The sequence below is a fragment of the Petaurus breviceps genome, unplaced genomic scaffold (assembly GCF_028583685.1).
Source record: "Petaurus breviceps papuanus isolate PSGF00001 unplaced genomic scaffold, PetGlider_PUasm1.0 91023, whole genome shotgun sequence".
Classification (NCBI taxonomy): domain Eukaryota; kingdom Metazoa; phylum Chordata; class Mammalia; order Diprotodontia; family Petauridae; genus Petaurus; species Petaurus breviceps.
The window spans coordinates 6,809,545-6,822,895 of record NW_027187398.1 but is presented as its reverse complement, the minus strand read 5'-3'; the positions used below and the strand labels follow the sequence as shown (position 1 = coordinate 6,822,895).

General features: G+C 44.0%; 1 protein-coding gene across 2 annotated transcripts in view; it reads left to right on the top strand.

The window, feature by feature from the left end:
• Positions 1 to 7,841: 7,841 nt before the first annotated feature.
• Positions 7,842 to 13,351, top strand: part of GATAD2B (GATA zinc finger domain containing 2B) — a 111,268-nt gene continuing 105,758 nt past the window's right edge. For both annotated transcript variants that reach the window (XM_069077960.1, XM_069077959.1), the window contains exon 1: positions 7,842 to 8,084. The gene's annotated coding sequence lies outside the window, so the exon portion shown is untranslated. The remainder of the gene's footprint in view (positions 8,085 to 13,351) is intronic.

Genomic DNA, 13,351 nt, shown 5'->3' with positions numbered 1-13,351 from the left:
CATCTTTATAATATTGCTGCTGTTGTGTGCAGAGTTCTGATTCTGCTGACTTCCCTTTGCATCAGTTCATAGAAATCTTCCTCATCAACATTTCTTAAAGCACAATAGTATTCTATCATAATCATATACCACAACTCATTCAGCCATTCCCCAATTGATGGGCATCCCCTCAATTTCCAATTCTTAGCCACCACAAAAAGAGCAGCTATAAGTATTTTTGTACAAACAGGCCCTTTTCCCTTTTCTTTGGTCTCTAGGGGATACAATCCTAGTAGTAGTATGCTAAATCAAAAGATATGCTTTTAGCTCTTTGAAAATAGTTTCAAATTGTTCTCTAGAATGAACCAGTTTACTATTCCCCCATTAGTGGGGTGCATCAGTGTCCCCATTTTTTCACATCCCCTTCAACACTGCTATTTTCCTTTCATGTTTGCCAATCTGAGAGGTATTTCAGATATGTTTTAATTTGCATTTCTCTAATCAGTAGTGATTTAGAGTACTTTTTGATAAGACTAGATAGCTTTGATTTCTTCTGGAAACTGCCAGTTCATATTCTTTGACCATTTATCAATTGAGGAATGGTTCTTGTTTTTATAAATTTGGCTCAGTTCCCTGCATATTTGAGAAATGAGTCCTTTATCAGGGAAACTTGCTGCAATTTTTTCCTTCCAGTTTCCCATTTTCTTTCTAATTTTGGCTGTATTTTGTGCAAAAGCTTTCTAATGTAGTCATAATTATCTGTTTTACTTCTCATAATCTCTATCTCTTCTTTGGTCACAAATCCTTCTCTTGTTTATAGATCTGACAGTTACATTTTCCCATGTTCTTCTAATTGTGATAATACCCCTTATGCCTTATCTTGGTATATGGTGTGAGATGTTGGTCTGTGCCTTGTTTCTGTCAAACTGCTTTCCAGTTTTCTCAATAATTTTTGTCATATGTTAAGTTCTTACCCCAAAAGCTTGGATCTTTGGGTTTATCAAACACTAGACTATTATGGTCATTTACTACTGTTATACATTTATTTAAACAAAAATATTTGACTGCCACTTTTCATGCTATCCTTTTTGACAAGGAGAAGACATGGGCTAGAATTCAGGAGTGGGGAACCTGTCACCTTCTAGGTCCTTAGGTATGGCCTTTTGACTGAGTCCAAGTTTTACAGAATAAATTCTCTTAATTCTGTGAAGTTGTTCTGTGAAGTTTGGATTCAGTCAGAGGGCTGCACTTGAGTACCTAGAAGGCCACATATGGCCTCAAGGTTGCAGGTTCCCTACCTCTGGCAATGATAGTTTACCAAGACTTGACTTGGAACTAGTTCAATAACCAGACTAAAAAAGTAGATATCAGTGGAGAAGAGAGGTCTTTAATGAAATTACCCAGGAATCCATGTGCTTAACATTTTTATCTGTGATTTGGATGTGGCATGTTTATCAAATTTGCAAATAACACACTGGAAGACAACATGAGGCTTCCAAAATACCAAAGGCTAGGATGGATAAAATTTAACAAGATGAAATTTAATAGTCTTTCATTTGGGTTGGAAAAAAATCAACTTCACAAGGACAAGGATAGAGGAGGTATGAATGGACAACAGAATTGCAGAGAATCACAGAATTGAGAAGGACCTCAGAAGCCAGCTAGTCCTACCTATACCTGAACAATAATCCTCTTTGACATACCTGATAGATGACCATAATTTGCTTGAAGATTTCTTTTGAGAGGGATCACACTATCTCCTGAGATAACTCATTCCACTTTTGTTTGGATAATTATAATAATTAGTATTTTTTTCCTTACATTAGAGGTGTATCTGTGTTTCTGTGTCTTCCACCTGTTTCTTATTCAATGAGATTAAGCATAACGTCTTATTTCCTTTTTTCTAATCATGTTGTCACCTTCTCAGTTGATTCTCTCTCCCCTGGACTATGGCAGTGTCCTCCTAATTGTCTCCCTGCTTTGAGTGTCCTTACTCCAGTGTATGCCCCATACAACTGCCCCACAGTGATTTTTCCTTAAGTATACATCTGGCCTGTGTCATTCCTTACTCAGTGAACTCCACTGGCTCCCAGTTGCCTTTAGGATAAGAGCTAATTTTCTTTTTATCTGTCATTTAAAGTCCTTCACATCTTCATCGCAACCTATCTTTCTAGTCTCATACATTTACTCCTATTTCCACACTCTACAATCCAGTCAAACTAGCATTCTCTCTGTTCTTCACACATGGCACATCCCTCTCCTTTTCACTGGCTATCCCCCATGCTCTCTTTGCCTTCACTTCCTGACTTCCTTCATGACAGTTCAAATCCTACATCCTGGAAGAGGCCTTTCCTATCCCATGCTAGTGCCTTTTCTCTTAGATTACCTATCATTTACCTTGCATGTCTTCTTTGCATGTTCTCTCCCCCATTAGAATGTGAACTCCCTGGAATTTAATAATTAACACTTTATGATTGATTATCATGGGGGTAAGATTATCACTCTGCTTATCTTGCTTTGGATGTTCTCCAGTTTATCAATGTTCTTCCTAAAATGTAGTGCCTACAACTTGAACACATTACTCTAAATGTGTTCTAACTAGAGCAGCCTAATTCTGAACTAAGACCTATAGTGTTGTTCTTCAGTCATTTTCAATCATGTCTGACTTCATGACCCCATTTGGGGTTATCTTGGCAAAGATACTGGAGTGATTTGCCATTTCCTTCTCCAGCTCTTCCAGATGAGGAAACTGAGGTCAACAGGGTTAAGTGACTTGCTTAGGGATCACACAGCTAGTAAATGTCTGAGACCAGATTTGAATTCAGGAAGATGAATTCATGACTTCAGGATCAGCACCCTAATCCACTGTACCACCTGGCTACCTGCAAGACCTCTAGTACTGGATACTATTTCTGTCAATAAAATAAGCAATAATTAGCATTACTTCCAGACTAAATCACACTGTTGACCCAATTTTTTATAAACTCATGTCTTTCCCATCTGGGAAATTCATTTGAAAAAGATCAGGGGGTTTTAATAGACTACAAGTTCAACATAAGTCAACAATGTGACCTGGCAGTTGAGAGAGCTAATGTAATCAAAGGTTGAAATAAGAATGGCAGTATCAGGGCGGCTAGGTGGCACAGTGAGTAAAGTGCTGGCCCTGGAGTCAGGAGGACCCCAGTTAGGTTCTGGCCTCAGACACTTTGTACACATACACAAATACTAGCCATGTAACCTTGGGCAAGTTACTTAACCCCAATTGCCCTCCACAAGGCAAAAAAAACCAAAAGAATGGCAGTATCTACTAAGAAGAGATGTGATAATTCTCATCAGACTACAGTTAAGAATATTGTTTTAATTTCTAGGGACCACATTCTAGAAGGACATTGATAACCCTGAGAGAATCCAGTGGACAGCAAGTAGACTGGCAAAGGTCCTTAAATTTACACTCATCTAAAGAACTAGGGATGGTTAGCTTATCAACCCCTAGCTCTCTTGCCTTTTGTGGCAAAATTACTTGAAATAACTTTCAGTAGATGCCTCCACTTCTCTCATTTTTCTTAACTCTACAGTTTGGCTTCTGACCTCATCATTCAACCAAAATTTCTCTCTCCAAAGTTGCCAATGACCTCTTAAATTGCCAACTACAAATGTCTTTTCTCAATTTTCAACCTTCCTGACCTCTGCCGCCACCAACACAGTGATTACTCTCTTTTCCTTGATACTCTATTCTCTAGGTTTTTGGGACACTATTGTCTCCTGGTTTTCTTTTTACAATATATGACCACTCTGTCTCCTTTGCTGGGTCTCTATTCACTTCATGCCTGCTAACCATGGGCATCTTAACAGAATTCTTTCCAGGACCCTTTTCTTCCTCTCTACAATTTCCCCTAGAGATCTCATCAGCTCCCAAGAGATTTGACGATTGTCTCTATGCTAATGATTCTCAGATCTAACCTCCCTGCTGACCTCTAATCTTGTATCTCCAACTGCCTCCTCAACATCTTTAACAAGATGTCCTGTTGACATCTCAAACTTAGTATGTCCAGAACTGAACTCACAATCTTTCCCCTCAAATTCCTCTATTTCTGTCAAGGGCACCTCTATTTACCCAGGCTCACAACCCCAGGAGTCATTCTTGCCTCCTCACTCTTTCACCTCACAGATCTAATTTGTTCCCAAAGCCTGTTGATTTTTACTGTTGTAACATCTCTCAAATATGCTCTTTCCTCCTCTGAAACCATCATTATCCTGGTGCAGGCCCTCATCTCACTTGTCTCCCCCCTCCAATGTATCCAAGTGATTTTCCTAAAGCCATAGATTCCACCAGAGATCCTCCCACCCCCATAAATTCCAGTGGCTCCCTATGATTTTGAGGATCAATTGTGAAATCCTGTTTGGCATTCAAAACCTTTCATGACTAGACACCTCCCCCACCTTTTCAGTCGACTTACACTTTACTGCCCCCCCCCCCCAATATTCTTTGATCCAGCGATACAGGCTTTCTTTGTTCTTCCTGGAACAAAACACTCTATCTCCCCATCCTTTTCTTTCATTTTTAAAAATATTTATTTCATTTCCCAATTACATGTAAAAAAATTTAACATTCAGTTTTTAAAATTTTGAGTTCTAAATGCTTTCCATCTCCCCATCTTCTGGCTCCAGGCATTTTCACTGATCTCCCCTCTTTCAGAGAATCTTCCTCATCTCTGCCTCCCAGCTAAAATCCTTTGTAAGCCTGTACCAATCCCTCCAAATTGTACTTACTTTCCCACAGTCAACATTTATTAAACACCTGTTAGGTGCCTGGTCCTATTACTAAAGCTGGAGATAACAAAAGGAGATAAGAGATAGTCCCTGCCCTTAAGGAGTTTACAATCTAATGGAAACTTTCCTCTGTTGATTGCTGTGGTTCACTCCTTTAGGTTACAGTTGTGTCCAACTCTTTGTGATCCCATTTGGGGCTTTCTTGAAAGAGATCCTGGAGGGGCGGCTAGGTCGTGCAGTGAATAGAGCACTGGCCCTGGAGTCTGCAAGACCTAAGGTTCAAATGTGACCTCAGACACTTAGCACTTACTGGCTTAACTACTTAACGATTACTAGCCCAGTGACCTTGGGCAAGTCACTTAACAATTACCTTGCCCTTCCCCCCTCCAAAAAGCTAAAAAAAAAAAAAAAGTTGAGCTGGGTGTGATAAAAAAAAAAAAGATACTGGAGTGGTCTGCCTTTTCCTTCTCCAGCTCATTAATACAGGTGAGGAAACTAAGGCAAACATGGTTAAGTGACTTGCGAAGGGTCACACAGCTAGGAAATCTCTGAGTTCAGATTTGAACTCAGGAAGATGAGTCTTCCTGCCTTCAGGCCCCATTGCACCACTTCATTACTCTTCCAGGTTGATTATTTTCCATCTATATTAGTTGTTTGTTGTCTCTTGTTAGACTGGGAGCACCATGAGGTTAGGAATTATCTTTGGCTCTTCTTTGCATCCCTAGTGCTTAGCATAGCACCTGGCACATAGGAAACATTTAATAAATGCTTACCAACTAAGACTCTAGGGGTAAGGAACACATATTTCTGAGATGTTATCTGGTAGACAGGATTAGATTCCTTCTGCTCCTCAAAAGACAACTAGAAGCAATAAGGGGAAATGATGTAAGGAAGAACTTGCTAATAATGATAGCTGTCCTAATGTGGAATGCCCTGCTTTAGGAGGTGTGGGGTTCCACCTCCAAGGTTCATGAAGAACCAGCTGGATTTGAACTCAGGAAGACTCCCAGGACAAGCACTCTCCACTGCACCAGAGGACTCATCTACAATTATAGCAGAGGAAAAAGAATAGCTGAGGTGGGGGAAGCTATATCAGAAAGAATAGAATGGAATTAGTGGTGTGCTGAAACTGGAACAATACCAAAGGAAGTTAGGAATGGATGAGACTACTTTTGGGACAGAATCAGTAAAAGAGTGCTGTGAGGTAAAGACAGGGTAAAGGCAAAGTCACCGTTTATGAGGTAGCCTTGCCCAGGGAAGGAATAGATTGATTCCTTTTCCTCATTTTATCTTTATAAATTCTAATTGCACAGGTATCAATGAAGTATTAGAAAGTCTAAAAGAAGGCTTCCAGCACCATTTAGTTCCATTATAGGGGTGCCTATAGAAGTCCAAGGCAGCTAGGTGGCTCAGTGGAGAGAATGCCTGGGACTGGAGTCAGGAAGACTGGTTCAAATTTGACCTTGGACACTTAGTAGCTGTATGACCCTGGGCAAGTCACACAGCCTCTTTGCCAGGGAAGGGAATGGCAAACCACTACAGCATCTTTGCTAAGAAAAAACCCCATGGTCTACAGGTAGGAAGAGTCTGATAGGATTGAATGACTAAACAATGGCTACAACATGGAATTCCAGGGACAAGAATTGCATAATAGGAGTTGGTATGGGAGGGTTTCAATCTGGAGAGAATACCTACATCAATAAAATCCAAGTCAATTATGGCAAAGTGAAAACACCACTGGATTTGGAATGAGTGCTAGATTTGAATCTTGATCCAGTCTTTGCCACTTACCACCCATGTGACCTCGAAAAACAAATTATTTAATCTTTGAGCTTGCTCCCTCGTTTTCAAAAGCGCAAGTTAAGATGACCTGTAAGCTTCTTGAGGGTAGCGCCGTTTTTCATTTAGTCTCTGTATCCCTAGGTTCTCGTACAGGGCTTTGTATATAGTAAGGGTCTATCAGGTGCTTGATTGTTTACACGGATCTCAGCCAATTTTAAACATCTATTACCCTACAAGATACAGCTCCAAGCTGCTGTCTTGGCTTGTTCCATTGTATACTAGTTTCTTAAATGCAATGCTAGTCAAGGGGAAATACCCTTTCGAGGACAAACTGCCCGTGGCCCACCTCGGCTTTAATGGGGTCCTGTCCTCCAACTCAGCTCCATTCCCTCCCCCAGTATCTAAAGCTCCCTCTCATCTCCCTCCATATCTTGGGAGGCCCGAACTGTCTTCTCATCACACCAGGGCTGCCCCGGGGTAGGGCCGTATTCCTTCCATATCATCCAGGGCTCCCCAAAGACCCACGACGCGCCTCCACCTCCACACTATGGAAGGAAGGCCTAAGGGCAGCATCCCCAGTCAGGCTAGGAGCCGCCCCCCCCCCTCCCCCCGAGGGCCTGAGCTGCTCCTTCCTCCCGAGTCCCTCTCGCCAGGCCTACAAAAGGCGCAGTAGGAGGCAGCGGCCTGGCCGAGCACAAGAATAGCCAGGCTACCGCGGCGGGAGGGGGTTGGCCACGCCCCGGTGGGGCAAGGGCCTGGCTCGGGGGCCTAAAGGAAGCTCCATCCGGGAGCGCCCGGCTTGTGTCGCGAGGGCACCCCGCGTCGAAGCAATTCCGGGCTCCCTCAGAGATGTGTACTTCCTTCAGCTTCGACCCTTAAGGTGGGAAGAACACGCGAGGGGGCAAAGGGGACCCCGGTTTTGGGGGAGACCAGCGTACGGCGGCTGCCTGGGGACCAAAAAGTCTCTGAGGGAAAGTTGCAGCCTGAAGCGATTTTTTGACCCCCGACACTTAATAGGCAGCAGAAGACCCGGATGTGTCTGGGGCTGGCTGAGGTACCCATTAACGCGCCCCCGCTAGACCATCCCCCTTTTCCACTTCTTATTGGACAATATGTACATCAATCACCACTAAATTAGCCACTTACTGGCCGAGGGAGGTATCGAGCTCGGGTATCCTATAGTCCATTGGTGTGCTCGAGAAGAGGGGGGCAGGACGTTGGTTGCAAGGAGACCAATGGGCGTCGTGGCGTGTGGAGGAGGCGGGGTCGGAGCGCTTGGCAGCTGCCCAATCAGCGTCCTTGTTTGTGTGGTGCCGCCGCCGCCGCCGCCGGTGCCGCCGCCGCTGTCCCTGTCTGTACCGCAGTGTCTGCTCCGCCCGCCAGCCCGCCCCGGCCCGGCTCGGCCCGGCCCGCCCTCTCTTCTCCCCTTCCCCTCTTCCCGGCCCCGAAAGCGGGGGCCTGGAGTCCATACTGCCGCCGCCTTTTCCTTTTTCGCCGCCTCCGTTGCCGCTTGAGGAGACGAACCGAGCCGGGAGTTCCTCCGCCACCGCCAGGTAAGGAGCCGCGGCCTAGGCCAGCCCGCCCGGGGGCGGTGAAGAGGGAGGGGAGGGAAGAAGGGAGGGAGGGAAGCGAAGGAGGGGGAGGGGTAAGGGATAGGTGGATGAGCTGGGGGGAGGGGAAGCGGCCTCGAGCCGACGCCCGACCGCGCGCCCCCGCCTCGCGCCCCCTTTCTCCCACCTCACCTCTGCCTAGTTCCCCCAGTCTCCCGGCCTCGCACCCCCGCTTCGCCCTGCTCCCTCGCCCCACCCCCCCCTCCGCGCGCCCCCGTCTTTCACTTCATTCCCGCGCGTCCCCGGGCTCGCGCCCCCTCATTCCTTCTCCTCTTACTCCCCCTCCCCCCAACCTCGCGCCCCGTCTCTCCCTCCCCCCTCCCCTGCTTCCCTCGGCGCCTCACGCCCGCCGCTCTCTTCCCCCTTTCCTGCCTCGCGCAGCCCCATTTTCAAAAAATCTGTCTAACCCCAGTTTTTCCCTGGGGAAAGGGGGGGCGCTCCTCCTTTCGGTAGTGTGTGTGTGCCGGGTGGATGGAACCGGTAAGGCGCTTTTGGGGGGGGGGCTCACGGCGAATGGTTTATCTTTTCATTTAGCCAAGGGGTTTTCGATCAAGAGAGACCTCTGCGACCCCTTTATTCATTTATTTCACCCCCACCCCACCCCAAGCTAGGAGATAATCTGTTAATTCTCTGCCAGCTAGGCCACCCTGCTGCTGCACAGTAACCCAGGCCCAGGCACTGTGGGTCTCCACCCTTCTCATTCTCTTACCGTCTCCCACTCCCCCACCCCTAAAAAAGGCAACCTGAATCTTTATGGTACTTTTTCTTTACCCGTTCTCTTTTACATATACATCATGTAGTTGTGCACCCCTGGATGAGCATAGGTACCTTCTCCTGTCTTACCGTGGGGCAGCCCTCCTTTCCCCTGAGGTGCTGATCCTTTTGATCTCCCTCAGATACCAACTTCTCTCCAACCACAAGATGTCAGCTCTTAGGACTGGCACTGAGGTGAGGATGGAGGCGTTGATGGTGGGTGGCATGTGGAGGCTAGCTGAGCCATCCACTTTTTCCTCTGCTGTCATCTCTGGGGAACCAGACAGCCTCTTGAAAACTGGCTTCCTGTCTTCCAGTAGATTTTTTTTCTTTCTTCTTTTTCTTTGAGAAATCCTGACTGGTTGTGGAGCTACCTGAAGCAGAGGAGAAGACTAGTGTCCCGAAGGGGAAAATGTACAGGAGAGATCTGTAGTTGTTGGAGAAAAGTTGTAACACCAGTACACCAGTGTTTTCTGGGAATGGGGAACTGATGACTTTGTTGATAGTAACTAATTGCAAATGACTTCTGACCAAATCTTGACAGAAAGTGTTTGTATAAGGGGATTGTAGTTAACTTACTTGAAAGTTTGATCTCGACCTTACTGATATTTTTGATGCTATGAATCCAGAACTTTTTCTAAGGCTTGACATTTATTTGATTTCTTCCTCCTAGTGCTGAGCTTGGTCTAGCTTACTGAGGGAGATCATTGCTTGAAACTAGTACTTCAATCATCTCAGAGTTGAAAAAGAAGCTGCTTCTAGAGGTGTGCCCCAGAATTGCATTTGAAATAGAATTTTTTTCCCCTGTTCTATGAACCCCGCCAACTACTTGCTGCCTAAGTATTAGTTGAGGTATCAATCAATAACATTTGTTAAGCACTTATTATGACCTAGGACTGTACTAAATTTTGGGTAGCCTTCCTTTCCTTGGACTTTTCAGTGTGAGTAGCCAAGTGTTGTTGGAAATATTAACCCAAATGGTAACTCTTTAGAATAGAGGAATGGGGCATAGGTGTGTTTCAAGACCTATTGTCTAATGGTAATGAAAGTACTCATGATGTCATCTGTTAGAATGTAAGGGTCTTGAGGACAGGGTCTGTTTTTACCTTTCTTTGTATCTCTAGCTTAGCACAGTGCTTAGCACTTAGCACTTATTAAGTGCTTTATTGATGCTTGCTGACTGACTGCCTGCCTGGGGACAGGTGCTGAAGTGCAGGGATCAGAAGACTGCCCCATGAGCTCAGTGACCCAGTTCCAAAGGAAGGAGGTGAGGTTGATGGACCTTTGCCCTGCTCCAGACCTCTCCTGAAAACCCAGTCTGTAAGGAGAGTGACTCAAAGCTGACAACAGCATCCATCTTCATGACACTGTGGTTTATGTGTGGTGTGTCTTAACTTCCTGTTCAGAGCCATACTGAATAAAATCTACATTCGAATACTTGCTTGGGAACAATGTTAATCAGACTCTTTGACCAACGATTTGGACCTGAGCTTTAGTCTGTACTCCAGGCTCCATTTTGCATAGGACATGGTTGGAGGATGGGGGTGGGGGTGCAGCAGGGAGGTGTGGGGAATTTGCTCTTCTGAACTTCTCAGTCTTAAATCACACTTGGAAGCCTGTGTGCTCTTTTTTTTTTTTTTTTTGGCAAAGTTCCCAACATTTTTTGCCAGTGGATGGGCCGGGCCTCCAGGTTGGATTTTGGTTCAGGAACAGCAGGGCTGGAGTGGTGTTCTTAATAGTGTCAAATACTAGGGCTGCTAGGTTCATCTTGGATTTTGGGGGGGTAGAGGGAAATAGCCATTAGAGCAGTAGTATTCCAGATGTACAATAGAGAGTTTTGTTTCAATTTACTGATATTCCCTCCTCCCATCTAGAGGTATATATGTAGGGGAGCAGCAGCTGCGTTGTCCTGATTTCGAAAGTCTGAAGCATATTCTGTGTTAGCCACCCCATTGGGAGTCATACTGACAAGCAGCCCCCCTACTCTGAGGCTCAGAAGGCTCTTGTTGCTTTGGCTCATTGAGAAAAGCCAAACCAGCTTTGGTTGATTATATCAGCCACTGGAGAAATAGCGAGACTTGAACTATAACTGGAACCGAGGAGATTTTTTTTTTTCCAGGCCCTTTGCAAGTACTTAAAGCCCTACATCATTCTGTATCAAGGCACAATAGCCAAACGTTTTCTGAGACAGTTTGGAGGGAAAGGAAAAAAATGAGACACACACCCAGATTGACTATAAATCTAGTTCCAGAGTAAAGCTGTCCACCTCTTACTCGGGAAAAATCCAACCTATCAGACAATGCCACACGAAGTTGCACATGAAGTTGCAGTCCCTCAGCTTTGGCTAAGCCTGGGAAAAGATGCATAAGGAAGTTTTGCCCTTGTCTGCAAGAACTGGCTTTTACAGGGAAAGCATCTGTAAATTATGTCTTGAGGCAGTTCTTCAGACTTTGATTTCACCCCCAGTTTATTTTCTGTGATATTTTCATGGGTTTTGCTATTGGGTTTTAATGACTTCTAAAATCTATGGAACAATTAGTTTCCCATTTTGGTCAGGGAAATAATGAGCTGCAAAAGAATCAGGTATGCTCTTAGAATTGCTATCTCTTTCTCTCTTTGCCTTCCATCCCTATCATAAAAATATTCATCTGGTAGGAGACTTGGGGGGGGAGGGTGTGTGTGTGTGTGTGTGTGTTTCATTTCCTTCCCACTCCTGCCCCTATCCTCAAAAAAGAATTCTCTAATTCCTATCATTATTCAAATCTATTTCACCTGTTAGCTTATTGGAAGTTTCCGTCTCAGTATCCCTTAGACCTTAGTGGACTCTTTCAAATTCAGTCAGCACCACATGATTGATTGAATGCTTTTAAGGGGTTGAATGGCTAAATTTGAAATCCTGAGGAAACTTGGTAACTATGGAAGTTTCTGTAACATTAGGCAAGCAGTAACTAAGGACACTATGGAAGTAAAGGGTAGCTCTATCTTCCTAACCCATTTCTTTCTTTTTCTTCAGGCCTTGCTGATTGGTCAGTAGCTTGAATTCCATAGATTTTGATTCTCTTTGGGTATTGGATCACTTGATCTAGGCTGCTTGAACAAGGATGCTTTTAGCCCCTTAACCAAAGCTTGTTGATTCCTACCTTTTTTTTTATTTTTGGAGGGCAATTGGGGTTAATCGATTTGGCCAAGGTCACAAGGTCAACTAGTAAGTGTTAAGTATCTGAGGTTGAATTTGAACTCAGGTCCTCCTTACTCCAGGGCCAATGCTCTATTCACTTCACCACCTAGCCTCCCCATCCCACCTATTTTTTTTAAGAGAAAGTAGAACTTGTAGTCTCAAAGGAAATGAGCTAAAATTGCCTCTGGATTTAGGTTAGACATTAGGATTATTTAAGACGTAATAGGTTGACATATGTTACCTAGGGAGTTATAGGAACCCTTGAACAGGACATATTTAGGAAGAAGATAGTTGGCTGTTTTTAGTGGGTTTATATGTAGCTTATGATGGAAATATAGAGAGACTGACTTAGTATATAATTTTCCAGTCTGACATTGATATATTATTGTGCCTTGATGAATTCTCCTTCATTTTTGGCATTAAACTGAATTTTTTCCTCAAATCTGACCATGGCTCCTGTTCTGCATAATTGATTAAATAATTAAATGTCTTTTATGTGCTAGGTGCTGGTGATACAAAGACAAAAATGAAACAGCCCCTGCCCTTAAGGATTTGAAGAGATGGCATAAACATAATTACGCATATAAAATATATATACAAAATAAATGGGAGGTATTTGGGGAGAGGAGGAAAGACACTAGTAGTTGAGGTGATGAGATAAGGTTTCATGTTGAAGGGAGCACTTGATTTGAGTTTTGAAAGAACCTAGGATTTCTAAGAAAAAAGGTGAGGAGGAAGTTCATTTCCAGGCATTAGGGACAGAGAGTCCATTCAAGAGAATGGAGACCAATGATGGCCTAGAAAAATAATGAGGGGGTGGAGAAATTGAAAGTATTGTTTTGGATGAATAGTATGTTTTGGAGGAATGAAGCAGAGATAGATGATAATAGGTTATGATCAGATAAAGGATTTAAGAGTTCTTGATCATAAAAATGGAATACTTATGGATGTTTGTGAGATCAAGACTATGACTATCCCAATTTCTGACTGAGGTGGAGTAGAGGAGCATAGGTAAGTCGGGTTCCTGTTAGCTTTTTCCTCTTTTTGGTCTGCCTTTCTTTCTCTTTTCCCTTAATTTCTTTCTTCATCACAGCCATGGGCAGTCTTTTTAAGGGTCTACCCTGCTTATACTTAATTTGATCAGTAGGTGTGTGATTCCCTGATCATCCATTGAATTTATCATGCCATGAAATGAAAAACATCATGAAATGCCAATCTAAAAGACCCCCTGAGGACATATCAAGTTATAGAATACTATAATTTTACTTCTTGTTCAGGC